We start from the raw sequence: 13835 nt of genomic DNA on the forward strand, positions 1-13835 counted from the left end.
GGGGTGTAGTTTACATTGTGTATGGAGTGGTAGGGTCGGGTGTAATTTGTTCATTTCCAACTCTTATGAAGTCACGTAGAATTTCACTTAATTTATTTTTGCTGACATGTTTTCAAGCATTACATGTGAATCCAATTTTCACTGTGCTGTGTCTCAATAGAGTGTGAGGGAAATGGCATTTTCACTGGAATTTATTTCAGGGGGGAAATGTTTTCAATGATAATGAAGTATTATGACAGAACCCCATACCCTCCCCGTGGCTTTCATTGCGGATGGAAGTTATTTTCACGAGTGATGCGGTGTATCCTGCTGCCGTACTTTCACGAGCGAAGCCACTGGGAGGGTATGGGGTTCGTTATTATTACATATGTCCCATATTTGATTATTTCATATTAAAGAAAGAACGTGCAACAAATCGGGATAGAAATTTAGGTCGGGGAACCCAATTGCCCATTAATATGCTCCAAGACAGTGCTGCGACCTAGCAACGCGTGTCAGTGTAGAACGCGTGTCACTGTACGTGTGAAAATAAAATAATCAGACGTCTAAACTTGAGTCATTGTCCGAATAAATACTGCTCAAATTGACTAAGTGTTCAAAACGTCATAAAAAAGACGCCGCCGACGATGCGCGTCGCACAATCTTTTTGCTAGCTGTCAAACAACTTGTCAAGTCAAAACATCTACGCGCCAAAGTGAAAAGGCTGATTTTACTGCGGGTCCAGGCTGCGGGTGGATGTTCAGAGAGCCCTTCAAGATTGATAAAACTCAGTTTCCAGGTGGTCAACATACATTAAGTTCTCCAAATCCTAGTATTCTATGTGATGTACATCTAACATGCCAAAAATGAACGATTGGTGAACGATTTGAACCTGACAAAAATAGCAGACGGTAATGTGTTTACAAAATAAAAAGAGTGATTACTTGATTTAGATACCAGGAAGGGGAGGGGGTAAAAGAAAAGTTATATAACATTTTATTATTCAATAATTTATTAAAATACATAAGTTTGTCCAATTCCCTGTGATACAACACCTCAGACATAGCTCATTGTACTCGGTTTGAGTGTGGGTACAAAGTTACTATATGAATTTTTTATATCTTTTTTCATTAATGAGAAATTTGACCCCAAAGTTAGAGTAACTGTTCACCAGGAATGGCTTTTTAACTCTTCTGTGATTTTTTTTGGCTTGGCTGATTTTGTTCAAACTTGATAGGCAGATCGTACCATCACTAATTGGAAAAACAATCCTGACCCACCGCTACCATGGCAACAGCCCAAATCTGTTTTTTGAATACTTTCGCCCCAAATGTATTACCTCCTACCAGTCTTGTAATAGCAGTGGCCAAATGATCATGCCTTTTATTCTGGCTACGTTGCGCACTGGTAAGAGATCACTGGCGCCGACATTGTTACACTGTCAACGTAATCCCAATTGAACTTTGAATAAAATCTAAATGCTGCCTCCAATCTACTGGAGGGTCTATGCTCCAATCTAGAAAATACTATCGCAAAACGGTTGAAAATAATACATTTAACGGCTGAATACGTCCTAGCAATAAAATAAAGTGACTTCTAAATACTGAATGTTAATTTGCGAATCTCGTATAAGGTGCCTGGTTTTAGTTATAAACCGACGTTAGCTTCACGTTCATGTCCTACCATGGTAACAGCCGAAAACATATTGCTTGTTTTTTACCGGCTTGTTTTCATTGGCAACCGAAGTATTTTTATTTTGTAAATAAATGTTCGTCTGCTATTTTTATCCAGTTTAGCAACATTTTTTGCATATTAGGTGTACATCACATGGAATACTACGATTGACAGAACTTGGTGTATGTTGACTGAGTTTTATCATAGTACGAATTACCAGGAGGTTTCTGCTGGCGACGTTGCGGCGTTACCCAGTTCCAAATAAAGATTACCAACGCCAAATGAGCAACATTTTAACCGGTAATCAAGATTCATTCAATCCACGGCTAGCAAGCAACATCAGAAGCGAAGTTGTAGCATGCAGTACTAGTAAGTCATCCCGTCAGTGGAGAACCACAGTAGCACGGCATGCTTGCCTTCAGCATTGTATTCAAATGAATCACTTGGTGTGTCGTTCTCGTTCAAACCCGGAATTCGATCAATAGGGGAGTTTCAGTAAAAAAAAACATTGCAAATCATGCAAGTTCAACATTTTCAAATCAATATACTAAAACAGGAATGCTCAGAGTGTAAAAGTATGATAGTTATTACTTTCCAGTATACACATCTCTGTTAATACTATCCCTCACATATTCTACTCCCAATTACTCCTGCGTATAATGGACTAGCCTCTTTTCATGTTGACATTCAGACTAAAATTATGTGACAGGCTGTTAAAATTGGCTGTTGCATACTCTTTCGCCGGTCTGGGAAATGTGTTTAATTAGCTCTCATTCAAGCAACAATGCAGATTTCCCAGTGGGAGTGAAACTATTCGACTCTGCCATTAAAAAATAGGGGTGTTTTCAGCAAAAAACGAATAACCCTGGAATGCACACAAAATACTGAATTTCGGAACAAATCGTGCATTACTTACAGTAGCAGAATACCACAGAAATATCAGACGAAACATGAAAACACTATATATTGTATTTCGGCCTGACCCCTCTATATTGCCATTCAAGGAATTAACCCCTTATGTGCATCCATTTCCCACCTTGGTATCACCCACCCCTGAAAACAAACTCTTAAAGGGGCACCTTCCAGTTAAGATTAATTTTACAACAAATTTACTTTCTGGATTAAAATAACAATGGATAACAAAAGATAGATTAACATTGTAAACAACATAAACAATAGTGTCCCATGATTCTTTGGTGCAATCCAAGGAATTGAGCGGTTCCCCTTTAATACCACGCTGAAGCGTTTGGTAATAAAACAAGATTTCACCTTTGAAAATTATCTGGAAACTATTAATCCAAAACACAGGTCGGCGATGACCAAGCTAAGAATCAGTGCACATACACTGCAAATAGAAATAGGAAGACACAAAAATATTGATCTGAACAAAAGAACATGCTTAATATGCAACAATGGTCAAATCGAAAATGAAACACACTTCCTTATACAATGCAATTACTACAAAAAAGAGATAGATGCCCTCTTCAATAAACACAACATACTCCATGACAATTACTCTGACTATGAAATTTTTATAAAAATACTGAAACTAAAAGATAATCAAATATTAAAAGAGTTAAGCAAATTTATTTACCAGTGCTTTATTATGAGGGAAGACAGTTTAAAAAAAAATTACCAGCTGCCTCATAACAAAGAAACACTATTTTCTTTTTTTACTATACATGTCTTTATAAATTATCTTCTTTTCTCTAACTGTTATGTATTTTAGTAGTTTTAGTTATATCTGTAATTTTGTTTTGTCATTATTTTTATACACATTACCTTTATTGTATTTATCAATACCCCATTGTGGATACGATTTCAATAAAGTTATTATTATTATAATTACAAACAATGTTTGATTGATTCCACTGATAGCCCATCCACTTATAATTTACAAACAATGTTTGATTGATTCCACTGATAGCCCATCCACTTATAATTTACAAACAATGTTTGATTGATTCCACTGATAGCCCATCCACTTATAATTTACAAACAATGTTTGATTGATTCCACTGATAGCCCATCCACTTATAATTTACAAACAATGTTTGATTGATTCCACTGATAGCCCATCCACTTATAATTTACAAACAATGTTTGATTGATTCCACTGATAGCCCATCCACTTATAATTTACAAACAATGTTTGATTGATTCCACTGATAGCCCATCCACTTATAATTTACAAACAATGTTTGATTGATTCCACTGATAGCCCATCCACTTATAATTTACAAACAATATTTGATTGATTCCACTGATAGCCCATCCACTTATAATTTACAAACAATGTTTGATTGATTCCACTGATAGCCCATCCACTTATAATTTACAAACAATATTTGATTGATTCCACTGATAGCCCATCCACTTATAATTTACAAACAATGTTTGATTGATTCCACTGATAGCCCATCCACTTATAATTTACAAACAATGTTGATTGATTCCACTGATAGCCCATCCACTTATAATTTACAAACAACATTTGATTGATTCCACTGATAGCCCATCCACTTATAATTTACAAACAATATTTGATTGATTCCACTGATAGCCCATCCACTTATAATTTACAAACAATATTTGATTGATTCCACTGATAGCCCATCCACTTATAATTTACAAACAATGTTTGATTGATTCCACTGATAGCCCATCCACTTATAATTTACAAACAATGTTTGATTGATTCCACTGATAGCCCATCCACTTATAATTTACAAACAATATTTGATTGATTCCACTGATAGCCCATCCACTTATAATTTACAAACAATATTTGATTGATTCCACTGATAGCCCATCCACTTATAATTTACAAACAATATTTGATTGATTCCACTGATAGCCCATCCACTTATAATTTACAAACAATATTTGATTGATTCCACTGATAGCCCATCCACTTATAATTTACAAACAATATTTGATTGATTCCACTGATAGCCCATCCACTTATAATTTACAAGCAATGTTTGATTGATTCCACTGATAGCCCATCCACTTATAATTTACAAACAATGTTTGATTGATTCCACTGATAGCCCATCCACTTATAATTTACAAACAATGTTTGATTGATTCCACTGATAGCCCATCCACTTATAATTTACAAACAATGTTTGATTGATTCCACTGATAGCCCATCCACTTATAATTTACAAGCAATGTTTGATTGATTCCACTGATAGCCCATCCACTTATAATTTACAAACAATATTTGATTGATTCCACTGATAGCCCATCCACTTATAATTTACAAACAATATTTGATTGATTCCACTGATAGCCCATCCACTTATAATTTACAAGCAATGTTTGATTGATTCCACTGATAGCCCATCCACTTATAATTTACAAACAATGTTTGATTGATTCCACTGATAGCCCATCCACTTATAATTTACAAACAATGTTTGATTGATTCCACTGATAGCCCATCCACTTATAATTTACAAACAATGTTTGATTGATTCCACTGATAGCCCATCCACTTATAATTTACAAACAATGTTTGATTGATTCCACTGATAGCCCATCCACTTATAATTTACAAACAATGTTTGATTGATTCCACTGATAGCCCATCCACTTATAATTTACAAACAATATTTGATTGATTCCACTGATAGCCCATCCACTTATAATTTACAAACAATGTTTGATTGATTCCACTGATAGCCCATGCACTTATAATTTACAAACAATGTTTGATTGATTCCACTGATAGCCCATCCACTTATAATTTACAAACAATGTTTGATTGATTCCACTGATAGCCCATCCACTTATAATTTACAAACAATGTTTGATTGATTCCACTGATAGCCCATCCACTTATAATTTACAAACAATGTTTGATTGATTCCACTGATAGCCCATGCACTTATAATTTACAAACAATGTTTGATTGATTCCACTGATAGCCCATCCACTTATAATTTACAAACAATGTTTGATTGATTCCACTGATAGCCCATCCACTTATAATTTACAAACAATGTTTGATTGATTCCACTGATAGCCCATCCACTTATAATTTACAAACAATGTTTGATTGATTCCACTGATAGCCCATCCACTTATAATTTACAAACAATGTTTGATTGATTCCACTGATAGCCCATCCACTTATAATTTACAAACAATATTTGATTGATTCCACTGATAGCCCATCCACTTATAATTTACAAACAATGTTTGATTGATTCCACTGATAGCCCATCCACTTATAATTTACAAACAATATTTGATTGATTCCACTGATAGCCCATCCACTTATAATTTACAAACAATGTTTGATTGATTCCACTGATAGCCCATCCACTTATAATTTACAAACAATATTTGATTGATTCCACTGATAGCCCATCCACTTATAATTTACAAACAATGTTTGATTGATTCCACTGATAGCCCATCCACTTATAATTTACAAACAATGTTTGATTGATTCCACTGATAGCCCATCCACTTATAATTTACAAACAATGTTTGATTGATTCCACTGATAGCCCATCCACTTATAATTTACAAACAATGTTTGATTGATTCCACTGATAGCCCATCCACTTATAATTTACAAACAATGTTTGATTGATTCCACTGATAGCCCATCCACTTATAATTTACAAACAATATTTGATTGATTTCACTGATAGCCCATCCACTTATAATTTACAAACAATATTTGATTGATTCCACTGATAGCCCATCCACTTATAATTTACAAACAATATTTGATTGATTCCACTGATAGCCCATCCACTTATAATTTACAAACAATATTTGATTGATTCCACTGATAGCCCATCCACTTATAATTTACAAACAATATTTGATTGATTCCACTGATAGCCCATCCACTTATAATTTACAAACAATGTTTGATTGATTCCACTGATAGCCCATCCACTTATAATTTACAAGCAATGTTTGATTGATTCCACTGATAGCCCATCCACTTATAATTTACAAACAATATTTGATTGATTCCACTGATAGCCCATCCACTTATAATTTACAAACAATGTTTGATTGATTCCACTGATAGCCCATCCACTTATAATTTACAAACAATATTTGATTGATTCCACTGATAGCCCATCCACTTATAATTTACAAACAATATTTGATTGATTCCACTGATAGCCCATCCACTTATAATTTACAAACAATGTTTGATTGATTCCACTGATAGCCCATCCACTTATAATTTACAAACAATATTTGATTGATTCCACTGATAGCCCATCCACTTATAATTTACAAGCAATGTTTGATTGATTCCACTGATAGCCCATCCACTTATAATTTACAAGCAATGTTTGATTGATTCCACTGATAGCCCATCCACTTATAATTTACAAACAATGTTTGATTGATTCCACTGATAGCCCATCCACTTATAATTTACAAACAATGTTTGATTGATTCCACTGATAGCCCATCCACTTATAATTTACAAACAATGTTTGATTGATTCCACTGATAGCCCATCCACTTATAATTTACAAACAATGTTTGATTGATTCCACTGATAGCCCATCCACTTATAATTTACAAACAATGTTTGATTGATTCCACTGATAGCCCATCCACTTATAATTTACAAACAATGTTTGATTGATTCCACTGATAGCCCATCCACTTATAATTTACAAACAATGTTTGATTGATTCCACTGATAGCCCATCCACTTATAATTTACAAACAATGTTTGATTGATTCCACTGATAGCCCATCCACTTATAATTTACAAACAATGTTTGATTGATTCCACTGATAGCCCATCCACTTATAATTTACAAACAATGTTTGATTGATTCCACTGATAGCCCATCCACTTATAATTTACAAACAATGTTTGATTGATTCCACTGATAGCCCATCCACTTATAATTTACAAACAATGTTTGATTGATTCCACTGATAGCCCATCCACTTATAATTTACAAACAATGTTTGATTGATTCCACTGATAGCCCATCCACTTATAATTTACAAACAATGTTTGATTGATTCCACTGATAGCCCATCCACTTATAATTTACAAACAATGTTTGATTGATTCCACTGATAGCCCATCCACTTATAATTTACAAACAATGTTTGATTGATTCCACTGATAGCCCATCCACTTATAATTTACAAACAATGTTTGATTGATTCCACTGATAGCCCATCCACTTATAATTTACAAACAATGTTTGATTGATTCCACTGATAGCCCATCCACTTATAATTTACAAACAATGTTTGATTGATTCCACTGATAGCCCATCCACTTATAATTTACAAACAATGTTTGATTGATTCCACTGATAGCCCATCCACTTATAATTTACAAACAATGTTTGATTGATTCCACTGATAGCCCATCCACTTATAATTTACAAACAATATTTGATTGATTCCACTGATAGCCCATCCACTTATAATTTACAAACAATGTTTGATTGATTCCACTGATAGCCCATCCACTTATAATTTACAAACAATGTTTGATTGATTCCACTGATAGCCCATCCACTTATAATTTACAAGCAATGTTGATTGATTCCACTGATAGCCCATCCACTTATAATTTACAAACAATGTTTGATTGATTCCACTGATAGCCCATCCACTTATAATTTACAAACAATATTTGATTGATTCCACTGATAGCCCATCCACTTATAATTTACAAGCAATGTTTGATTGATTCCACTGATAGCCCATCCACTTATAATTTACAAACAATATTTGATTGATTCCACTGATAGCCCATCCACTTATAATTTACAAACAATATTTGATTGATTCCACTGATAGCCCATCCACTTATAATTTACAAGCAATGTTTGATTGATTCCACTGATAGCCCATCCACTTATAATTTACAAACAATATTTGATTGATTCCACTGATAGCCCATCCACTTATAATTTACAAACAATATTTGATTGATTCCACTGATAGCCCATCCACTTATAATTTACAAACAATGTTTGATTGATTCCACTGATAGCCCATCCACTTATAATTTACAAACAATGTTTGATTGATTCCACTGATAGCCCATCCACTTATAATTTACAAACAATATTTGATTGATTCCACTGATAGCCCATCCACTTATAATTTACAAACAATGTTTGATTGATTCCACTGATAGCCCATCCACTTATAATTTACAAACAATGTTTGATTGATTCCACTGATAGCCCATCCACTTATAATTTACAAACAATATTTGATTGATTCCACTGATAGCCCATCCACTTATAATTTACAAACAATGTTTGATTGATTCCACTGATAGCCCATCCACTTATAATTTACAAACAATGTTTGATTGATTCCACTGATAGCCCATGCACTTATAATTTACAAACAATATTTGATTGATTCCACTGATAGCCCATCCACTTATAATTTACAAACAATGTTTGATTGATTCCACTGATAGCCCATCCACTTATAATTTACAAACAATGTTTGATTGATTCCACTGATAGCCCATCCACTTATAATTTACAAACAATGTTTGATTGATTCCACTGATAGCCCATCCACTTATAATTTACAAGCAATGTTTGATTGATTCCACTGATAGCCCATCCACTTATAATTTACAAACAATGTTTGATTGATTCCACTGATAGCCCATCCACTTATAATTTACAAGCAATGTTTGATTGATTCCACTGATAGCCCATCCACTTATAATTTACAAACAATGTTTGATTGATTCCACTGATAGCCCATCCACTTATAATTTACAAACAATGTTTGATTGATTCCACTGATAGCCCATCCACTTATAATTTACAAACAATGTTTGATTGATTCCACTGATAGCCCATCCACTTATAATTTACAAACAATGTTTGATTGATTCCACTGATAGCCCATCCACTTATAATTTACAAGCAATGTTTGATTGATTCCACTGATAGCCCATCCACTTATAATTTACAAACAATGTTTGATTGATTCCACTGATAGCCCATCCACTTATAATTTACAAACAATATTTGATTGATTCCACTGATAGCCCATCCACTTATAATTTACAAGCAATGTTTGATTGATTCCACTGATAGCCCATCCACTTATAATTTACAAGCAATGTTTGATTGATTCCACTGATAGCCCATCCACTTATAATTTACAAACAATATTTGATTGATTCCACTGATAGCCCATCCACTTATAATTTACAAACAATATTTGATTGATTCCACTGATAGCCCATCCACTTATAATTTACAAACAATATTTGATTGATTCCACTGATAGCCCATCCACTTATAATTTACAAGCAATGTTTGATTGATTCCACTGATAGCCCATCCACTTATAATTTACAAACAATATTTGATTGATTCCACTGATAGCCCATCCACTTATAATTTACAAGCAATGTTTGATTGATTCCACTGATAGCCCATCCACTTATAATTTACAAACAATGTTTGATTGATTCCACTGATAGCCCATCCACTTATAATTTACAAACAATATTTGATTGATTCCACTGATAGCCCATCCACTTATAATTTACAAACAATATTTGATTGATTCCACTGATAGCCCATCCACTTATAATTTACAAGCAATGTTTGATTGATTCCACTGATAGCCCATCCACTTATAATTTACAAACAATGTTTGATTGATTCCACTGATAGCCCATCCACTTATAATTTACAAACAATGTTTGATTGATTCCACTGATAGCCCATCCACTTATAATTTACAAACAATATTTGATTGATTCCACTGATAGCCCATCCATCCACTTATAATTTACAAGCAATATTTGATTGATTCCACTGATAGCCCATCCACTTATAATTTACAAACAATGTTTGATTGATTCCACTGATAGCCCATCCACTTATAATTTACAAACAATATTTGATTGATTCCACTGATAGCCCATCCACTTATAATTTACAAGCAATGTTTGATTGATTCCACTGATAGCCCATCCACTTATAATTTACAAACAATGTTTGATTGATTCCACTGATAGCCCATCCACTTATAATTTACAAACAATATTTGATTGATTCCACTGATAGCCCATCCACTTATAATTTACAAACAATGTTTGATTGATTCCACTGATAGCCCATCCACTTATAATTTACAAACAATGTTTGATTGATTCCACTGATAGCCCATCCACTTATAATTTACAAACAATATTTGATTGATTCCACTGATAGCCCATCCACTTATAATTTACAAGCAATGTTTGATTGATTCCACTGATAGCCCATCCACTTATAATTTACAAACAATGTTTGATTGATTCCACTGATAGCCCATCCACTTATAATTTACAAACAATATTTGATTGATTCCACTGATAGCCCATCCACTTATAATTTACAAACAATGTTTGATTGATTCCACTGATAGCCCATCCACTTATAATTTACAAACAATGTTTGATTGATTCCACTGATAGCCCATCCACTTATAATTTACAAACAATGTTTGATTGATTCCACTGATAGCCCATCCACTTATAATTTACAAGCAATGTTTGATTGATTCCACTGATAGCCCATCCACTTATAATTTACAAACAATGTTTGATTGATTCCACTGATAGCCCATCCACTTATAATTTACAAACAATATTTGATTGATTCCACTGATAGCCCATCCACTTATAATTTACAAACAATATTTGATTGATTCCACTGATAGCCCATCCACTTATAATTTACAAACAATATTTGATTGATTCCACTGATAGCCCATCCACTTATAATTTACAAGCAATGTTTGATTGATTCCACTGATAGCCCATCCACTTATAATTTACAAACAATGTTTGATTGATTCCACTGATAGCCCATCCACTTATAATTTACAAACAATGTTTGATTGATTCCACTGATAGCCCATCCACTTATAATTTACAAACAATATTTGATTGATTCCACTGATAGCCCATCCACTTATAATTTACAAGCAATATTTGATTGATTCCACTGATAGCCCATCCACTTATAATTTACAAACAATGTTTGATTGATTCCACTGATAGCCCATCCACTTATAATTTACAAACAATATTTGATTGATTCCACTGATAGCCCATCCACTTATAATTTACAAGCAATGTTTGATTGATTCCACTGATAGCCCATCCACTTATAATTTACAAACAATGTTTGATTGATTCCACTGATAGCCCATCCACTTATAATTTACAAACAATATTTGATTGATTCCACTGATAGCCCATCCACTTATAATTTACAAACAATATTTGATTGATTCCACTGATAGCCCATCCACTTATAATTTACAAGCAATGTTTGATTGATTCCACTGATAGCCCATCCACTTATAATTTACAAACAATGTTTGATTGATTCCACTGATAGCCCATCCACTTATAATTTACAAACAATATTTGATTGATTCCACTGATAGCCCATCCACTTATAATTTACAAACAATGTTTGATTGATTCCACTGATAGCCCATCCACTTATAATTTACAAACAATATTTGATTGATTCCACTGATAGCCCATCCACTTATAATTTACAAGCAATGTTTGATTGATTCCACTGATAGCCCATCCACTTATAATTTACAAACAATGTTTGATTGATTCCACTGATAGCCCATCCACTTATAATTTACAAACAATGTTTGATTGATTCCACTGATAGCCCATCCACTTATAATTTACAAACAATATTTGATTGATTCCACTGATAGCCCATCCACTTATAATTTACAAACAATGTTTGATTGATTCCACTGATAGCCCATCCACTTATAATTTACAAACAATGTTTGATTGATTCCACTGATAGCCCATCCACTTATAATTTACAAACAATATTTGATTGATTCCACTGATAGCCCATCCACTTATAATTTACAAGCAATGTTTGATTGATTCCACTGATAGCCCATCCACTTATAATTTACAAACAATGTTTGATTGATTCCACTGATAGCCCATCCACTTATAATTTACAAGCAATGTTTGATTGATTCCACTGATAGCCCATCCACTTATAATTTACAAACAATGTTTGATTGATTCCACTGATAGCCCATCCACTTATAATTTACAAACAATGTTTGATTGATTCCACTGATAGCCCATCCACTTATAATTTACAAGCAATGTTTGATTGATTCCACTGATAGCCCATCCACTTATAATTTACAAACAATGTTTGATTGATTCCACTGATAGCCCATCCACTTATAATTTACAAACAATATTTGATTGATTCCACTGATAGCCCATCCACTTATAATTTACAAGCAATGTTTGATTGATTCCACTGATAGCCCATCCACTTATAATTTACAAACAATGTTTGATTGATTCCACTGATAGCCCATCCACTTATAATTTACAAGCAATGTTTGATTGATTCCACTGATAGCCCATCCACTTATAATTTACAAACAATATTTGATTGATTCCACTGATAGCCCATCCACTTATAATTTACAAACAATATTTGATTGATTCCACTGATAGCCCATCCACTTATAATTTACAAACAATGTTTGATTGATTCCACTGATAGCCCATCCACTTATAATTTACAAACAATATTTGATTGATTCCACTGATAGCCCATCCACTTATAATTTACAAGCAATATTTGATTGATTCCACTGATAGCCCATCCACTTATAATTTACAAACAATGTTTGATTGATTCCACTGATAGCCCATCCACTTATAATTTACAAACAATATTTGATTGATTCCACTGATAGCCCATCCACTTATAATTTACAAGCAATGTTTGATTGATTCCACTGATAGCCCATCCACTTATAATTTACAAACAATGTTTGATTGATTCCACTGATAGCCCATCCACTTATAATTTACAAACAATATTTGATTGATTCCACTGATAGCCCATCCACTTATAATTTACAAACAATATTTGATTGATTCCACTGATAGCCCATCCACTTATAATTTACAAGCAATGTTTGATTGATTCCACTGATAGCCCATCCACTTATAATTTACAAACAATGTTTGATTGATTCCACTGATAGCCCATCCACTTATAATTTACAAACAATATTTGATTGATTCCACTGATAGCCCATCCACTTATAATTTACAAACAATGTTTGATTGATTCCACTGATAGCCCATCCACTTA

This window comes from Saccoglossus kowalevskii, chromosome 9 (assembly GCF_978046115.1).
Source record: "Saccoglossus kowalevskii chromosome 9, keSacKowa6.1, whole genome shotgun sequence".
Lineage (NCBI taxonomy): Eukaryota > Metazoa > Hemichordata > Enteropneusta > Harrimaniidae > Saccoglossus > Saccoglossus kowalevskii.